This window comes from Podarcis melisellensis, assembly GCF_964234715.1.
Source record: "Podarcis melisellensis genome assembly, chromosome: 4".
Classification (NCBI taxonomy): Eukaryota; Metazoa; Chordata; class Lepidosauria; order Squamata; family Lacertidae; genus Podarcis; species Podarcis melisellensis.
In genome coordinates this window covers 34997777-35010657 of record NC_138531.1, presented here as the reverse complement: position 1 = coordinate 35010657, position 12881 = coordinate 34997777, and the positions used below count along the sequence as shown (strand labels likewise).

At 42.3% G+C, this 12881-nt stretch overlaps 1 long non-coding RNA gene across 2 annotated transcripts; it reads left to right on the top strand.

Annotated features, from left to right (window-relative positions):
* The first annotated feature begins 2663 nt into the window (after window positions 1-2663).
* On the top strand, window positions 2664-9730 carry LOC309367975. 2 transcript variants are annotated; one of them, XR_014167431.1, is made up of 3 exons: window positions 2664-3090; window positions 7980-8401; window positions 9585-9730. It is a non-coding gene; the product is annotated as an uncharacterized lncRNA (long non-coding RNA). The 2 variants fall into 2 exon arrangements; XR_014167432.1 differs by having other exon boundaries at window positions 2672-2738.
* The last annotated feature ends 3151 nt before the right edge of the window (window positions 9731-12881 follow it).

Sequence of the window (12881 nt, the reverse complement as noted above, 5' to 3'; positions counted from 1 at the left end):
AAGGGGGGCACTTGACTTTCCACAGTTTCCACAGTTGTGTTGCTTCAGTGGTTCATAGGTATACTTTTTCCAGACATGTTTATAGCAATGAAGTACAGTTGGGTTAGAATGGATTGCTTGATCCTGACCTGTTTTTCTGCTATCCTGACACTACAGGTGCAACCTAAGATGGACTTACTTGGAAGCACTTCCCACCCCCTCTTAAAGTCAATACAGCTTAATTCTGGGTAGAAATTTATTATAAGCCATTTTAAAAAATAACTTCACTTTGCTACGTGTGTGTGTGTGTGTGTGTTCTTACTATCAGTGCAGTACCCAGATATTACATGGGAGTTACTGTGTATAAAAACTGCCATGCACTGAAAAAAATATTTCCCACTGTTCAAAATTGCCCCAAATTTCTAATTTCAGCTGCTCATACTTTTGACTCTGCATAACAACTATCACTAGTTCATCCAATTCTAAAGTCTGGGTTCCTTTATTGAGAGATTAACACCTCTGTTTGCAATACCCCAAAAATGTGTCCACTCAGTGTTTCAGCCCACTCACTTCCTGAAAATGTTGTCTTATTCACAGATGTCTAAGATTAATGGTGGGATAGGAAGCGTCCTTAGATTTGTACTGAAATGAGGCTCAATTGAGCTAGGTAATTTGGTATACTGAAGGAATAAATAGATTGGACAGGGGTATCATTCTCCCAAGGGACGCAGGTGGTGTTGTGGGTTAAACCACAGATCCTAGGATTTGCCGATCAGAAGGTCGGCAGTTCGAATCCCTGCCACGGGGTGAGCTCCCGTTGCTCAGTCCCTGCTCCTGCCAACCTAGCAGTTCGAAAGCACGTCAAAGTGCAAGTAGATAAATAGGTACCGCTCCGGTGGAAAGGTAAATGGTGTTTTCGTGCGCTGCTCTGGTTTCACCAGTGGCTAAGTCATGCTGGCCACATGACCCGGAAGCTGTACGCTGGCTCCCTCGGCTAGTCAAGCGAGATGAGCGTCGCAACCCCAGAGTTGGTCACGACTGGACCTAATGGTCATTCTCCCAGTGCAAAGCTGCCTCTTCCTCCCACCAAACAGAATGGGCAGAAGTGTTGCTGGTGGGATTTCTAACAAACAAAATGCATTCTATTAGGGGAAATGGCTTTCAAAAATGTATAAACTAGGAGAAGTGCACACTAAAATGCTGATTAGTTTTCATGTGAATACTATGTGAGTATGCATACATATATCAAACTAATGTCGAAATGTGGCAAACTGAACTTTAGAATGGAAAACTGAGGCACTGAGTCCAACCAAAACTGACAGATTTGCCAGTACCTAGCTGTGTCCTCCCTGATTATTTACAGCTGCCTCTATAGGCATCATTCTGCTTGCAGAGGCATCTTTGATATTAAATCAGTAGTAGCTGATCTGCTGACTATGATCAAAAGAAAGTCCGAAAGATACAGCAGTCTAATGGCCACGAGAGATAACTGTGGACCATCTGCTCTAGACATGAAAAACAAAGGAAGGAAATATAGCTGTTGTCACCTGTGCATAAATTTAGTCACAACAGCTTATGATTTATCATCAGCACGAACTGCTAGCTGCGCCTCTTGACTTCTCAATTTCTGTTTCCAATTATTAAGGTTCTGAAGATTGGTAACTGCCGTCTAATGTTGCACTGGCAGTACTTCAGTTCAGCTAGAGTTTTATCAGGTTTTCCGTTATTAAGAGCTATTTTCAGAAGCCTACACCGTCGCTAAAGTGGAAATAAGAGCCTTGTGGGGAACGAGAGTTGGACTCCAGGTTCTTAAACACAGAACATCACAAATGAGCATGGGTTGTGGGTCTTGGATATATGAAGAATATATTTTTGAACCCCTGTGATTCAGGTTCCAGAAAATGGGACACTTTTTCTAAGGTAAAAGAAGTACTTTAAGGTAAAACTGACTACCATTAGAAACAGAACTTTGTTGGCAGAGGTCCCTTGGTTCTGGAACTCCTTCCCATTGGAGCCTCTCTATTGATCCATTTAAGTGGGAGTTGAAAAAGCTTCTTGTTTTGAGCAGACTGCTGGGATCAATATTGTTTTAAGTAGTAGGTCTCTGTCAAATGTTCTGCCCCCCACCCAAAAGAAAGGCAGAGCAAGCCAATTTTATACGTGCCCTAGGTACAGGGCAGAAGGTGGGAGGGTGACTTTTTGTATTTTTTCCTCACTGTTCATTGCCTCCTTATTATTTACTAATATTTATTTGTATTTTGTTACAATGGGAGGGGTGGCACACTCCCCACACAACATAAAGGCTTAAGATGCAGTGAATCTGAAGCCTGTCCCCATGCGCCTGCAGAATGCTCCCTGGTGTGGACCTGGGAGAGTAAGATCTGATATATCCTATGGCCCCCTAGGACACTCTCTCAGTATCCAAGGGTCTTAATTTTCAAAATATTGACCTGTTCAGAGCCCTGTTCACTGCTACTATTTCCCCATCTGTTGCTATTTCTGCACATTAAAATAATAATAATAATAATTACCACTTCTTCCTGGATTAGTTGCATTAGTATTCCCAGGCCATCAGTAATCACATAATGGTGAGGATGGTGTCACGATTCTGCACATACCCAATCAGATTTGGTGTGTGATGACATCACTATATGTAAATGAAGTCGTCATGGAGTTAGGACAATGCTACCCAGTGAACACTACTGAATCAGTCACACACAACCTTCCTGTTCTGTCCCAGCCCAAAAGACATTGAGAAGGTGCACTTTTCATTGCTACCAAAAATGTTCACCCCACCCCAGTAAGTACTTTAACCTAAGCCGTATTTTAAAATATTACTTTCTGCTTTATTTATTTGGGAAAATTGGAAATGGAGGGGATGTTATGAATACCACTTGGGGTCAAAGGAGGAGTGCATAGAGGCAGTCATCTCAGGTGACACCAGCAGCAGTTTTCAGCCAGATCTCATGAGATCTCATAAGAGCTCCACAAAATCTCACTGGAACCCCCCATTGCCACTTTGCAAGCACTGCCAAACAACCCAACTAAGGGAGGCTTCATCAGGGTTGGGGAGGCAGCAAGCTGAGAGGACACCTTCCCGTTTTGCCTCAGGTAGTGAAAGGGGAAATGCCAACCCTGAGTTACATGATGCATTCAAGAACTCTGAGTTACATGATGCATTCATCACACATGCGGTGCAGTGATATACTTTGTATTGATCTTATTGACTTATTGAGAGCCAGTGTGGTGTAGTGGTTAAGAGCAATAGACTTGTAGTCTGGTGAACCGGATTCACGTCTCCGCTCCTCCACATGCAGCTGCTGGGTGACCTTGAGCCAGTCACACTTCTTTGACGTCTCTCAGCCTCACTCACCTCACAGAGTGTTTGTTGTGTGGGAGGAAGGGAAAGGAGAATGTTAGCTGCTTTGAGACTCCTTTGGGTAGTGATAAAGCAGGATATCAAATCCAAACTCCTCCTCCTCCTCCTCCTCTTCTTCTTCTTCTTCTTTTGTACTGTATTGATCTTCATGTCATATTGTGTTGATCTTCTTGTCATTTCTGTTAAATTGTGTACCGCCTTGCTGTATTTTTGCTGCTGAAGAGTGTTCTATAAATAATGCTCTGTCCCAGCTTCTGCCAACATAGCAGTTCAAAAGCATACCTGTGCAAGTAGATAAATTGGTACCACTGTGGTGGGAAGGTAAACGGCATTGCTGTGCACTCTGGTTTCCATCACGGTGTTCCGTTGTGCCAGAAGCAGTTTAGTCCTGCTGGCCACGTGACCCAGAAAGCTGTAGGTGGAAAAATGCCGGCTCCCTCGGCCTGAAAAGTGAGATGAGTGCAGCAACCCCATAGTTGCCTTTGACCGGACTTAACCGTCCAGGGGTCCTTTACCTTTTTTTTAAAAAAAAACAACCTATAAATATTTAAATAAATAAACATTAACCAAAGTTCTAACTAGATGGCTAGTCGAGTAGCACAGAGGAATGGTGAAATGGGATGATGATGGAAGTGTCCTGCTGCTCCTTGGAGTGCTGCAGAGGCCATTGCCCCAAAATAGGTCTGTCTCCGGGGTACTTATACTCTCTTATTACATGACAAGTAGACTGATGTGTTGACTGTAGGTCTTCTGGACTGTATGCCCCTTTTCTGGCTATTTGACTCAAAGGTCATCATCTCATGCCATTATCACTAGGTGTCACTAGGCAAACGGACACAACTGTCTCATTTCTTCTTCCCATGAATATTGTTTTTTAAAGTCCTGTTGAAATGAGCTAGCTATCATCCAAAGGAGCTTCCTTCTCCTCTTGCAGAGGCTGTCCTTTCAGTCCAAATATATCTGTTCCGCCTTTTCAAGCATTGCATTTTGAACTGATTCTATTACAAAGGTCAGTGAATACAGAGATGCCATTTTTGGCTCAGGCAGCCAAATGTCCTAGGAGAACCCTCTTTTAAAGTCCATCATTCACACACCAGTTCCTGCCATCATCTGACCACATCCATGCTGCCAGCTGAGGCAGTTCCCTCCATCCTTCTGTAAGAAAGAACTTGTCTGTGCTATCAAGAAGCTTCATCCACTTGGCTACAGAGCACAGGGGAAATCATCAATTTATCAACCAGAATAAATACATTTTACTCTGATGTGGTGGGCTTACTAATTACAATCCCTTTGCTGTATTTGAGGTAATGGAATTTGGATTTCCCAGAAGTTTCAGTGGGATATGACCCAAGACATGCAGATTCATTAATGTTGACTATAGCCCAGTGTAACTTTGGATACAACAAATACATCTGGATTTCACATAGCTTTCAGCTTAAGGCAGCAAAAAAGAAATACATAGTTGACTTCCTCACAGCCACATTTTTGTGTCTTTCAAAGCCCTATAGAGTGCAATACAATTTGGAGAACGTAAGGTAGTGCTACACCATAACATAAGCAGCAAATCACTTAATATTATTCTTAATAAAGCCCATCTGGTTGTGATCTAATGAGAACCACATTTAAGTCACTTTTTCCGTCTTCAAGAATGTCATACAGTCATAAGCAAGCAACACTTTCAAGATTATTTATGCTGCTCTATTACAGACAGGAATCCCCAAGCCATTCACTTTTGTTTGGCGTGGTTCTAATATAGTCTCACCAAAGTAACAATCAGGGCTTCAGGGAGTCAAATAAAGAGGGACCTGTGGTATAAGCTTCCTATGTTATTGTGTGCCTTGCCAAGACGCAAGGGGTTCTTTTTTGTTTGTTTGTTTCTGGCAGACAATAAAAAGACCAAGGTGGTTACTTTAACAAGTTTATTTGCTAGCAAAGAATACAAAGTAAAGCATTAAAAAAATCAGATTTCTCATGGCTGGGGAAGCACCTCCAGAGCAACAGCTATTCCTCTCACTCCTTCAGTCTAAGGCAATGTCTTCAGTGTCTTCAATCTTTAATTTTAGCAGCGCTCCAGTCTCCCATATTTATATTATTTGGGTGTGGGAGCCATATCCCTGTGTTCAGCCAGGGGTAGTACCAATGGCTTCATCTCAGGTACATCAAAGGATTGGCAAGCTGCCCTCTACCACTGTTCGTGTGAGAAGCACTAGTCCCTGTCATTCTCATGACTTTGATGCTGCAAACACATGAATCAATCCTCAATCTTGGCATTCAGTATCCAGATTGACCTCATGTCCTGATAAGCCTCTATCTCTGTCCTGTCTCTGTAGTCTAAAAATCAGCTCCCAAGTCTATTTATTTATCGTTTAATATTCCAGTGCTCTGTGTTTATAAAACCCAATAAAAAGTTCTTTTTTATAATAATAAAAAATCAGCTCACATTGCATTAATCTATCCTCACCTGATGCATCTCTAAACACAATTAAATCCTTAAAGGACACAGCCTAGAAGGTTATTAACTGAGCAAGTTCAGGCTTCTATAAAGGCCCTGCATAAACCATCAGAGAATCCCACCCTCTCCTTGTAACATAGTTCCTGCATATCTTCCCTAACGCTATGTTTTTTAGAATGTTGTATTATTTTATTGTTGTTAGCCGCCCTGAGCCCGGCTTCGGCTGGGGAGGGCGGGATATAAATAAAATAAAATAAAATAAAAAATTATTATTATATTATTATGTTCCTAACCAATCCTAAAGCAATTGCCTAGGCGTTCAAAAGAATCTCATGTACAACGTATTGGAAGTAAATGTAGGGTTTTCAAAGCCTCTGCTTCTGGCTCTGTGTAATGGATGCTAATGGAATGGGGTTTTTTTTTAAGGAATGCTGGAGACTTGGGGAAATGATCTCTCTCAGCGGGCCAGCGCCTGATACTGAGGAAGTAAGCAAACCCAGCAGCTTCTCAAAGCTTTCGTTCAGGCAGAAAAAGAATCCACATTTTTAAAATATAAAACCACATGTTACTTATGAAGGTATCAAGTAGATGTATTTTAGTGTTGAAGCCCACCCCCACCCCTCTTCCAGCAAGATTGGAAGTGCAATTTGAAACATTTCTTACCATCATTTTGTTCATGTCTCTTACAATGAAATATATTGAGTGGAAAGGAGAAAAAGGTTTTTAAGGTTTGGAGCAATTTAATTGTGGTTTCCTTTTAATACTGGAGCAATTATACATGTCACTAGCTGAAAAGCAGAATTACTTATTATGAAACACTAGCAATAGCTGACACCTTGATCCCAGTGCTATTAACCATTCCTGAAGTGCTCATGGCAAGACCATTTTTCAAAATAAAGAAACACTAATTCCGAGGAAAGTATCATTTTCTCCTACTTATTTCCATGTGCTGATGGTCTCATGTTACATCCAACTAATTTAAACCTGCTTACACCAATTATTTCACACCATGGTCCTCTTTTTTTTTCTCTGGGCATATCAATCATCCAAATTAGTTCAGTTTTGTAATAAGAGTATAATTAAATCTTCCTTTTAAAAGAGCATAAGCAAATTTCACCTGAGCGTAATGACACCCTCATATCCGTTTCTTTCCTCAAGGTCCTCAGAAGTTATTTAATATACCAAACATGCATCAGAGGCCCAGTGTTTACCCTTTGGGAACAGATGGTACATCTCTCTTAACTTGTCCCAACATGTGAATGTAGCTCTCCACCCACCCACTCAGTGTTCCTGCCCGCAAGCACATGCAGGGATAAGACATGTGAATGCCATCTGCATATGTCCAGTTCAACATATGCAGAAAACTACATGGATGGTTTTCCAAATTATATCATATAAGCAATTTGTACCTTGGTACTTGGAACTGCTGTGGTCTAAACCACTGAGCCTCTTGGGCTTGCCTGCAGGTTGGCGGATCGAGTCTCCATGACAGGGTGAGCTCCCATTGCTCTGTCCCAGCTCCTGCTAACCTAGCAGTTCAAAAGCAAACCAGTGCAAGTAGATAAATAGTTACCACTGAGGCAGGAAGGTAAACGGCATTTCTGTGCACTCTGGTTTCCGTCACGGTGTTCCGTTGCACCAGAAGTGGTTTAGTCATGCAAGCCACATGACCGGGAAAGCTGTCTGTGGACAAACACCGGCTCCCTTGGCCTGAAAGCAAGATGAGTGCCACAACCCCATAGTAGCCTTTGACTGGACTTAACCTTCCAGGGGTCCTTTACTTTTTACATGTGGAGCCAGTGCTAATGCACTCGGTGAGCAAGAGTCTACACTGGACCCCAGTGAGGGATATTGCCCAATATTATCCAGTCTGTCCCATGGATATTGCAGAAGAAATGATGACCTGGTTTGAACCAAATGCTGTGAGATTAGAGTACACTTTGGGGAATAGACATTGCTCATACATTTTCCCTCCTGTAAAAAAATGAGAAAAGTGTCACTTGGCTTTTGATGCTCAAAAGGAAGGTGCACACAGATTAATATGAATGAATGTTTTAGGTGTTCATTTGTTATGCTAAATTTTTGTTTTGCATTGCATTGTATTGTATATTAAGAGTCTTTATTACATTTTATGCTTCAGTGTGGGAGTGTTGTTTATTTCTCATCTAGGGCCTTTGCGATGTTCCTCAACTACCTTGAAGACAGACCTCTGGATCCCACGCAACAAATGAGTAACGCAACTGGATATTTATTTCCTACAAAATATGATAATCTGGAAATGCCCTTTAAATGCTCCTAAGTATCAGAATGTTTTTGTCTGTTTCAACACTCGCATTCTTTCCAGAATTAACGGGGAGCGAATTATCAAGTGACTAGTTATATTTGGTCCCACAACCTTTGTACGAGGTGACTTAGTGCTGGACAGCTCGGTTTCAACCCACCTTCTGCAGGAAGTGAACAGAGCCATTTGGCACATAAATTAGCTGAGCTGGGAATTTTCTATCCCTTAATGAACTTTTCCATTTAACATTACCAGAAAAATACACCAAGGAATCTTAAGAGCTTCATCATCCTTGGAGTTGCGAAGTATGGTATGTGCATTAGTGAAGGTCACTGATTAATTCTGTCTCCATCTAAATAAAACTGGTTGCAGTACTCTGATCCAAGGATAGCTGCAACATCAGCTGTTGTGTGCTAATACCATAGAACTTTTTAAAGGCTAGGCAGAGCAATCCTAATTCTGATGGTGGGGGGAGCCTGAACAGCTGCCGTGTTCTAGATTTTCCCAGTCTACAAGGGCAGGGTGGGAAACATGCAACCAGAAAAGAAACTAATGGCATAAAAATGAGAGGCGCATCACGGTGACCCAGGAAACACCACCAGTGGCAATCAGGGACTCTAGTAACAATAATGTCTACATTCTTCTCACATCCAGAGGGAACCAGTGATGGGACCATGCCTACCACACACTTTCGGAATCATCACACACACATCAAGTACGATGATGTCATAGCAACCCTATTTCTTCAGCCTCTGTGTCTGAACCAGCAATAGGGACCCCTACAGACACACTTGGTATCCTATTATGCTCTTCACAACCACTGCATGGATTTTCTCTATATTGCTGCATATAGAGGGAGAGAAGGGGTGGCATGGAAAAAACTGCCCACATCTCTGGAAAATGATAGATATGCTATCATTTGTCAGCAGTGCCCTTCCACAGTCTACATGGAACAAACAGGCCAACCCCTGCACAAAACTGGTGTAATTCTGACCTCAGAAGTGGCAATAGTCAGAAACAGTCAGGACACCCTGTTTCTGACCTGAACATAACTCTTTACATGTCGGTGCCTTCTTTTTAGGAGTGGAATGCAAAACAGAAAAATTGATTGGAAGTCTGGAAGTTAATTTGAAGTTGGACTGAATTGTGCTTAGCAATTACTCGTGGTTCTTCAGTCTTCCACCAAAGAATCCCGTTAACTATTTCAGACTTGACCAATGTGTTCTTCTGAAGATCTTGTGGCCAAAAAAAGGTCACATCATTACAAAATTGAGGCAAAATCTCCAACAGTGAGAACAAATTTGATACTGTGGTTAAGTCCCTGAATCAGCTGCAGAAACATCTGCACTGGTTCTTAGGGTAGCAGCTGCCTCTGATCGTGGTGTAGAGTGGGATGTGTGGGATGCAATTTAAACCACAAGAGGCATGTATATGCGAGTGCTGCATTCTTGCCCACCTACTTCTCTCCCTCTTGCCCTTTCTCTCTTGTATAGGCATAAGAAACTGCCTTCACCAAGTCATACCATTGAACTATCTAGCTAAATATTGTCAACACTGGCTGACGGTGCTTCAAGCAGGAGTCTTTCTTGACCCTACCTGAAGATGCATGAGATGAACTGCATTTACTACACTTTGGTTCTTCACCGCCTAAAGTGCCTCACCTGGGAGAGACATGTTAACATGACAAAAAGGTGTCAATGGCCCAACTAAGAGGAATCTTGGGCCTAGGCAGACAGAGGCTGCCAAGGTGATGAGGTGTGAGAGAGTGGTGACAGGTGAATAGTGTCTTTAGCAAAGTGTGTTGGGAAGAAGAAGGGGAAACAGAGGGACAGAACCATACGAGGCAGGCTGACTGGAGGCTGGCTGGGAGAGATGCCTTGGGCTCCAGTGCCGCACTGAAGAAGAAGAAGAAGAGTTTGGATTTGATATTCCCCTTTATCACTCCCCTTCAGGAGTCTCAAAGCGGCTAACATTCTCCTTTCCCGTCCTCCCCCACAACAAACACTCTCTGAGGTGAGCGGGGCTTAGAGACTTCAAAGAAGTGTGACTAGCCCAAGATCACCCAGCAGCTGCATGTGGAGGAGCTGGGAATCAAACCCGGTTCACCAGATTACGAGTCTACTAAGCTATTGCAGTCTCTGCCACATCTTGATTCTCAAATGAACATAAACCCTGTATGAGCACCTGAAACCCCCTGGAATCTATCACTCAGCAGAAAGTGCCCAACTTTTGTAACCCCCTCACCTTCCCTTTGGGGCAGTGTTGCATTTAAATATACATAAGAACATAAAAAAAGCCCTGGTGGATTAGGACAGAGGCCCATCTAGTCCAGCATCTTGTTCTCACAGTGGCCAACTTGTTGCCTATGGTAAGTCCAAAAGCAGCACCTGAGCACAGCCGCAATCTTTCCACTTGGGATTCCCAGCAATTAGCACCCAATATGTCTGGGAGCTACCTCTAACTGCCCATCTCATGTGTAGTTGTTTCTTAGAGACACATCCATTTATATTGTGAGAATATAGGTCTACAGATAAGACATGGCTTTAGCCAACCTGCTTTTTATTGAATGTTGGGAAACTACTCAGATCTCTGGAAAATGTTTTGCTTAGACACACAGCTAGCGGAATTCTCTGCTCTTAGGTTCCATCTTTTTGCTAGATTTTCCTAACTGCTCCATAAAGAATAGCTCTGGGGCCAAATATATCAATTCAGAATTCTGCTTTGAAAAGGTAATCTTAGACATCTGGGAACTACTATTACGTTTTGTGGGGTTTTTGTTTTTTGCTTTTTTATTCAATCTTCTGCCAAATGTCTTCCCAGTTAAATGCTGGAAGGAAAAGTTGTTAGTTGTTAGTTGCTAGTTTCCCTTCCACATTTCTTCTAGAGCAGGGATAGGAGGACTTTGTCCTACCAGATCTTCTTGGACTCCAACTGCCAACAGCCCCAACCATTATGGTCCATGGTTAGGGATGATGGGAGTTGGAGCTCTGCTACGTCTGGAGGTTCACAAGCTTCCCATCCCAGTTTTAGAGTTTTATGTGACAATGCTGTACTTCAGTTCTTCTGGCTATAGGATTTGGTGAAAGCCCTGTTATGTCAGCTAGACATGCTCTTTCCATGACATATGTGCTAGTGGAATACCCCAGATATGCCAGCATAATGGCTAAATTAGCAATGAAGTCATGGGTGGGATGGGGCAGCGAATGGAAGGAGCAGACTTAGGACTGTACCCAACTAAGTTCTGTCCAGATTAGATCCGCTGAAATTAGCCTAAATTAGTAGTATCTATTAATTTCAGTGGGTTTACCCTGTGTAGGACTAGCATTGGATACAACTGTATGCTACACACCTCCAGACCATGGCCCAGTTCTCCAATATGTTAAGGTATACTTGAATCCCAATTCTGTCTTCTGCATCATTGGCTACCTCTCCCAGTTTGGCAAGACCACACAAAGGAAGCACTTCCACAAAGAGCCTTCCTCCAGAACACTCCTAGGGACTTGAGCCCATTGCTAAGTCTTCTCTGGTCTGAATCCTAACAGGTGCCTGTTTGGGGACTCCAAGAAACAATAATGCAGGCTGGATACACACCATACAGTTAAAGTACAATTATTGCTAATTATCTCTATTACTTAAAGCACATGACTTCCACCAAAGAAGTTAACTATTTTATTAAGTGTGCTGGGAATTCGTTGCTCTGTAAAGGGTGAACTACAGTTCCCAAGATTCTTTGCAGGAAGCCACATGCTTTAAATACATCTTAAATGTATTGTGTGCATACTTAGACTCCACTCCAACAACTGACAGTGTCTACACAACCATTCCGCCTACACAGAAAGGAGGAAATACGCAATGCAAACCATAACTGCTGTTGTGTGTCTTCCATGTCTACCTCACTCACCCACTCCCTTTCTCGTATAGGATTTTTTGTTCATTTTAAAGAGTAAGGTAAAAGTAAAGTAAAGGCAAAGGACCCCTGGACAGTTAAGTCTAGTTGAATTCAACTTTGGGGTGTGGCACTCATTTCCACTAGTGCTAAACTGAAGATTGGTCACTTGTCCCCCTGCACATATTACTAAAATGCATCCTTTCTTCTTGTGATTTTTTTCTGCTCATTTTTTTTGGGGGGGGGGATTATTAGCCTCTCCTCCCTTAAGTGTATGTGAGTGAGTGGGCATGCATGTAATTGTGGCCTAGGCATAATTTATTAATTACATAGCTATCTGAGATTGAAAACTTGTGCCATTAAAGTTAATAGAAGCAGCATGTGCTCAACTCAGGCCTTTTATTAAGCTGCCTTGAAAACAGTTTAAAATGTGGTGCTTTGAGCATCCAAGTCCTCTGATGTTACGATGCATAAAGAGGGAATTAGTGAAGGATATATAGCTATCAAGTTGCCAGAGGATTTTGCAATTATTACTGATGCATACAGAGCTTTAAACTGCCGTGCTAATGATCTACTCTATTCCCCACTGTGTCGTTGATTTCCATCCTGATCAAGCGACTTGGTAAGGACCCATGTAAAAATAAAGTGGTAGAAGAGTTTGAACCTTCTCACATAGCACTATTCAATCTAGGGTCAACATTAGACTGAGATTCCTGGGCCTGATTTCATCATAAGTTCAGCATCGTACAGTATTTAAAGATCACAGTGAGACAAAGATGCTGGTTCCAGTAGCCTTTTGTAATATGATGTTAATCATAATATCTGCTTTACAGGGCTGCTGCAGATATTACTGAGGTATTGTTCTCCATATTCACATATTATCTGTGTGCAAGGCATTGATGTG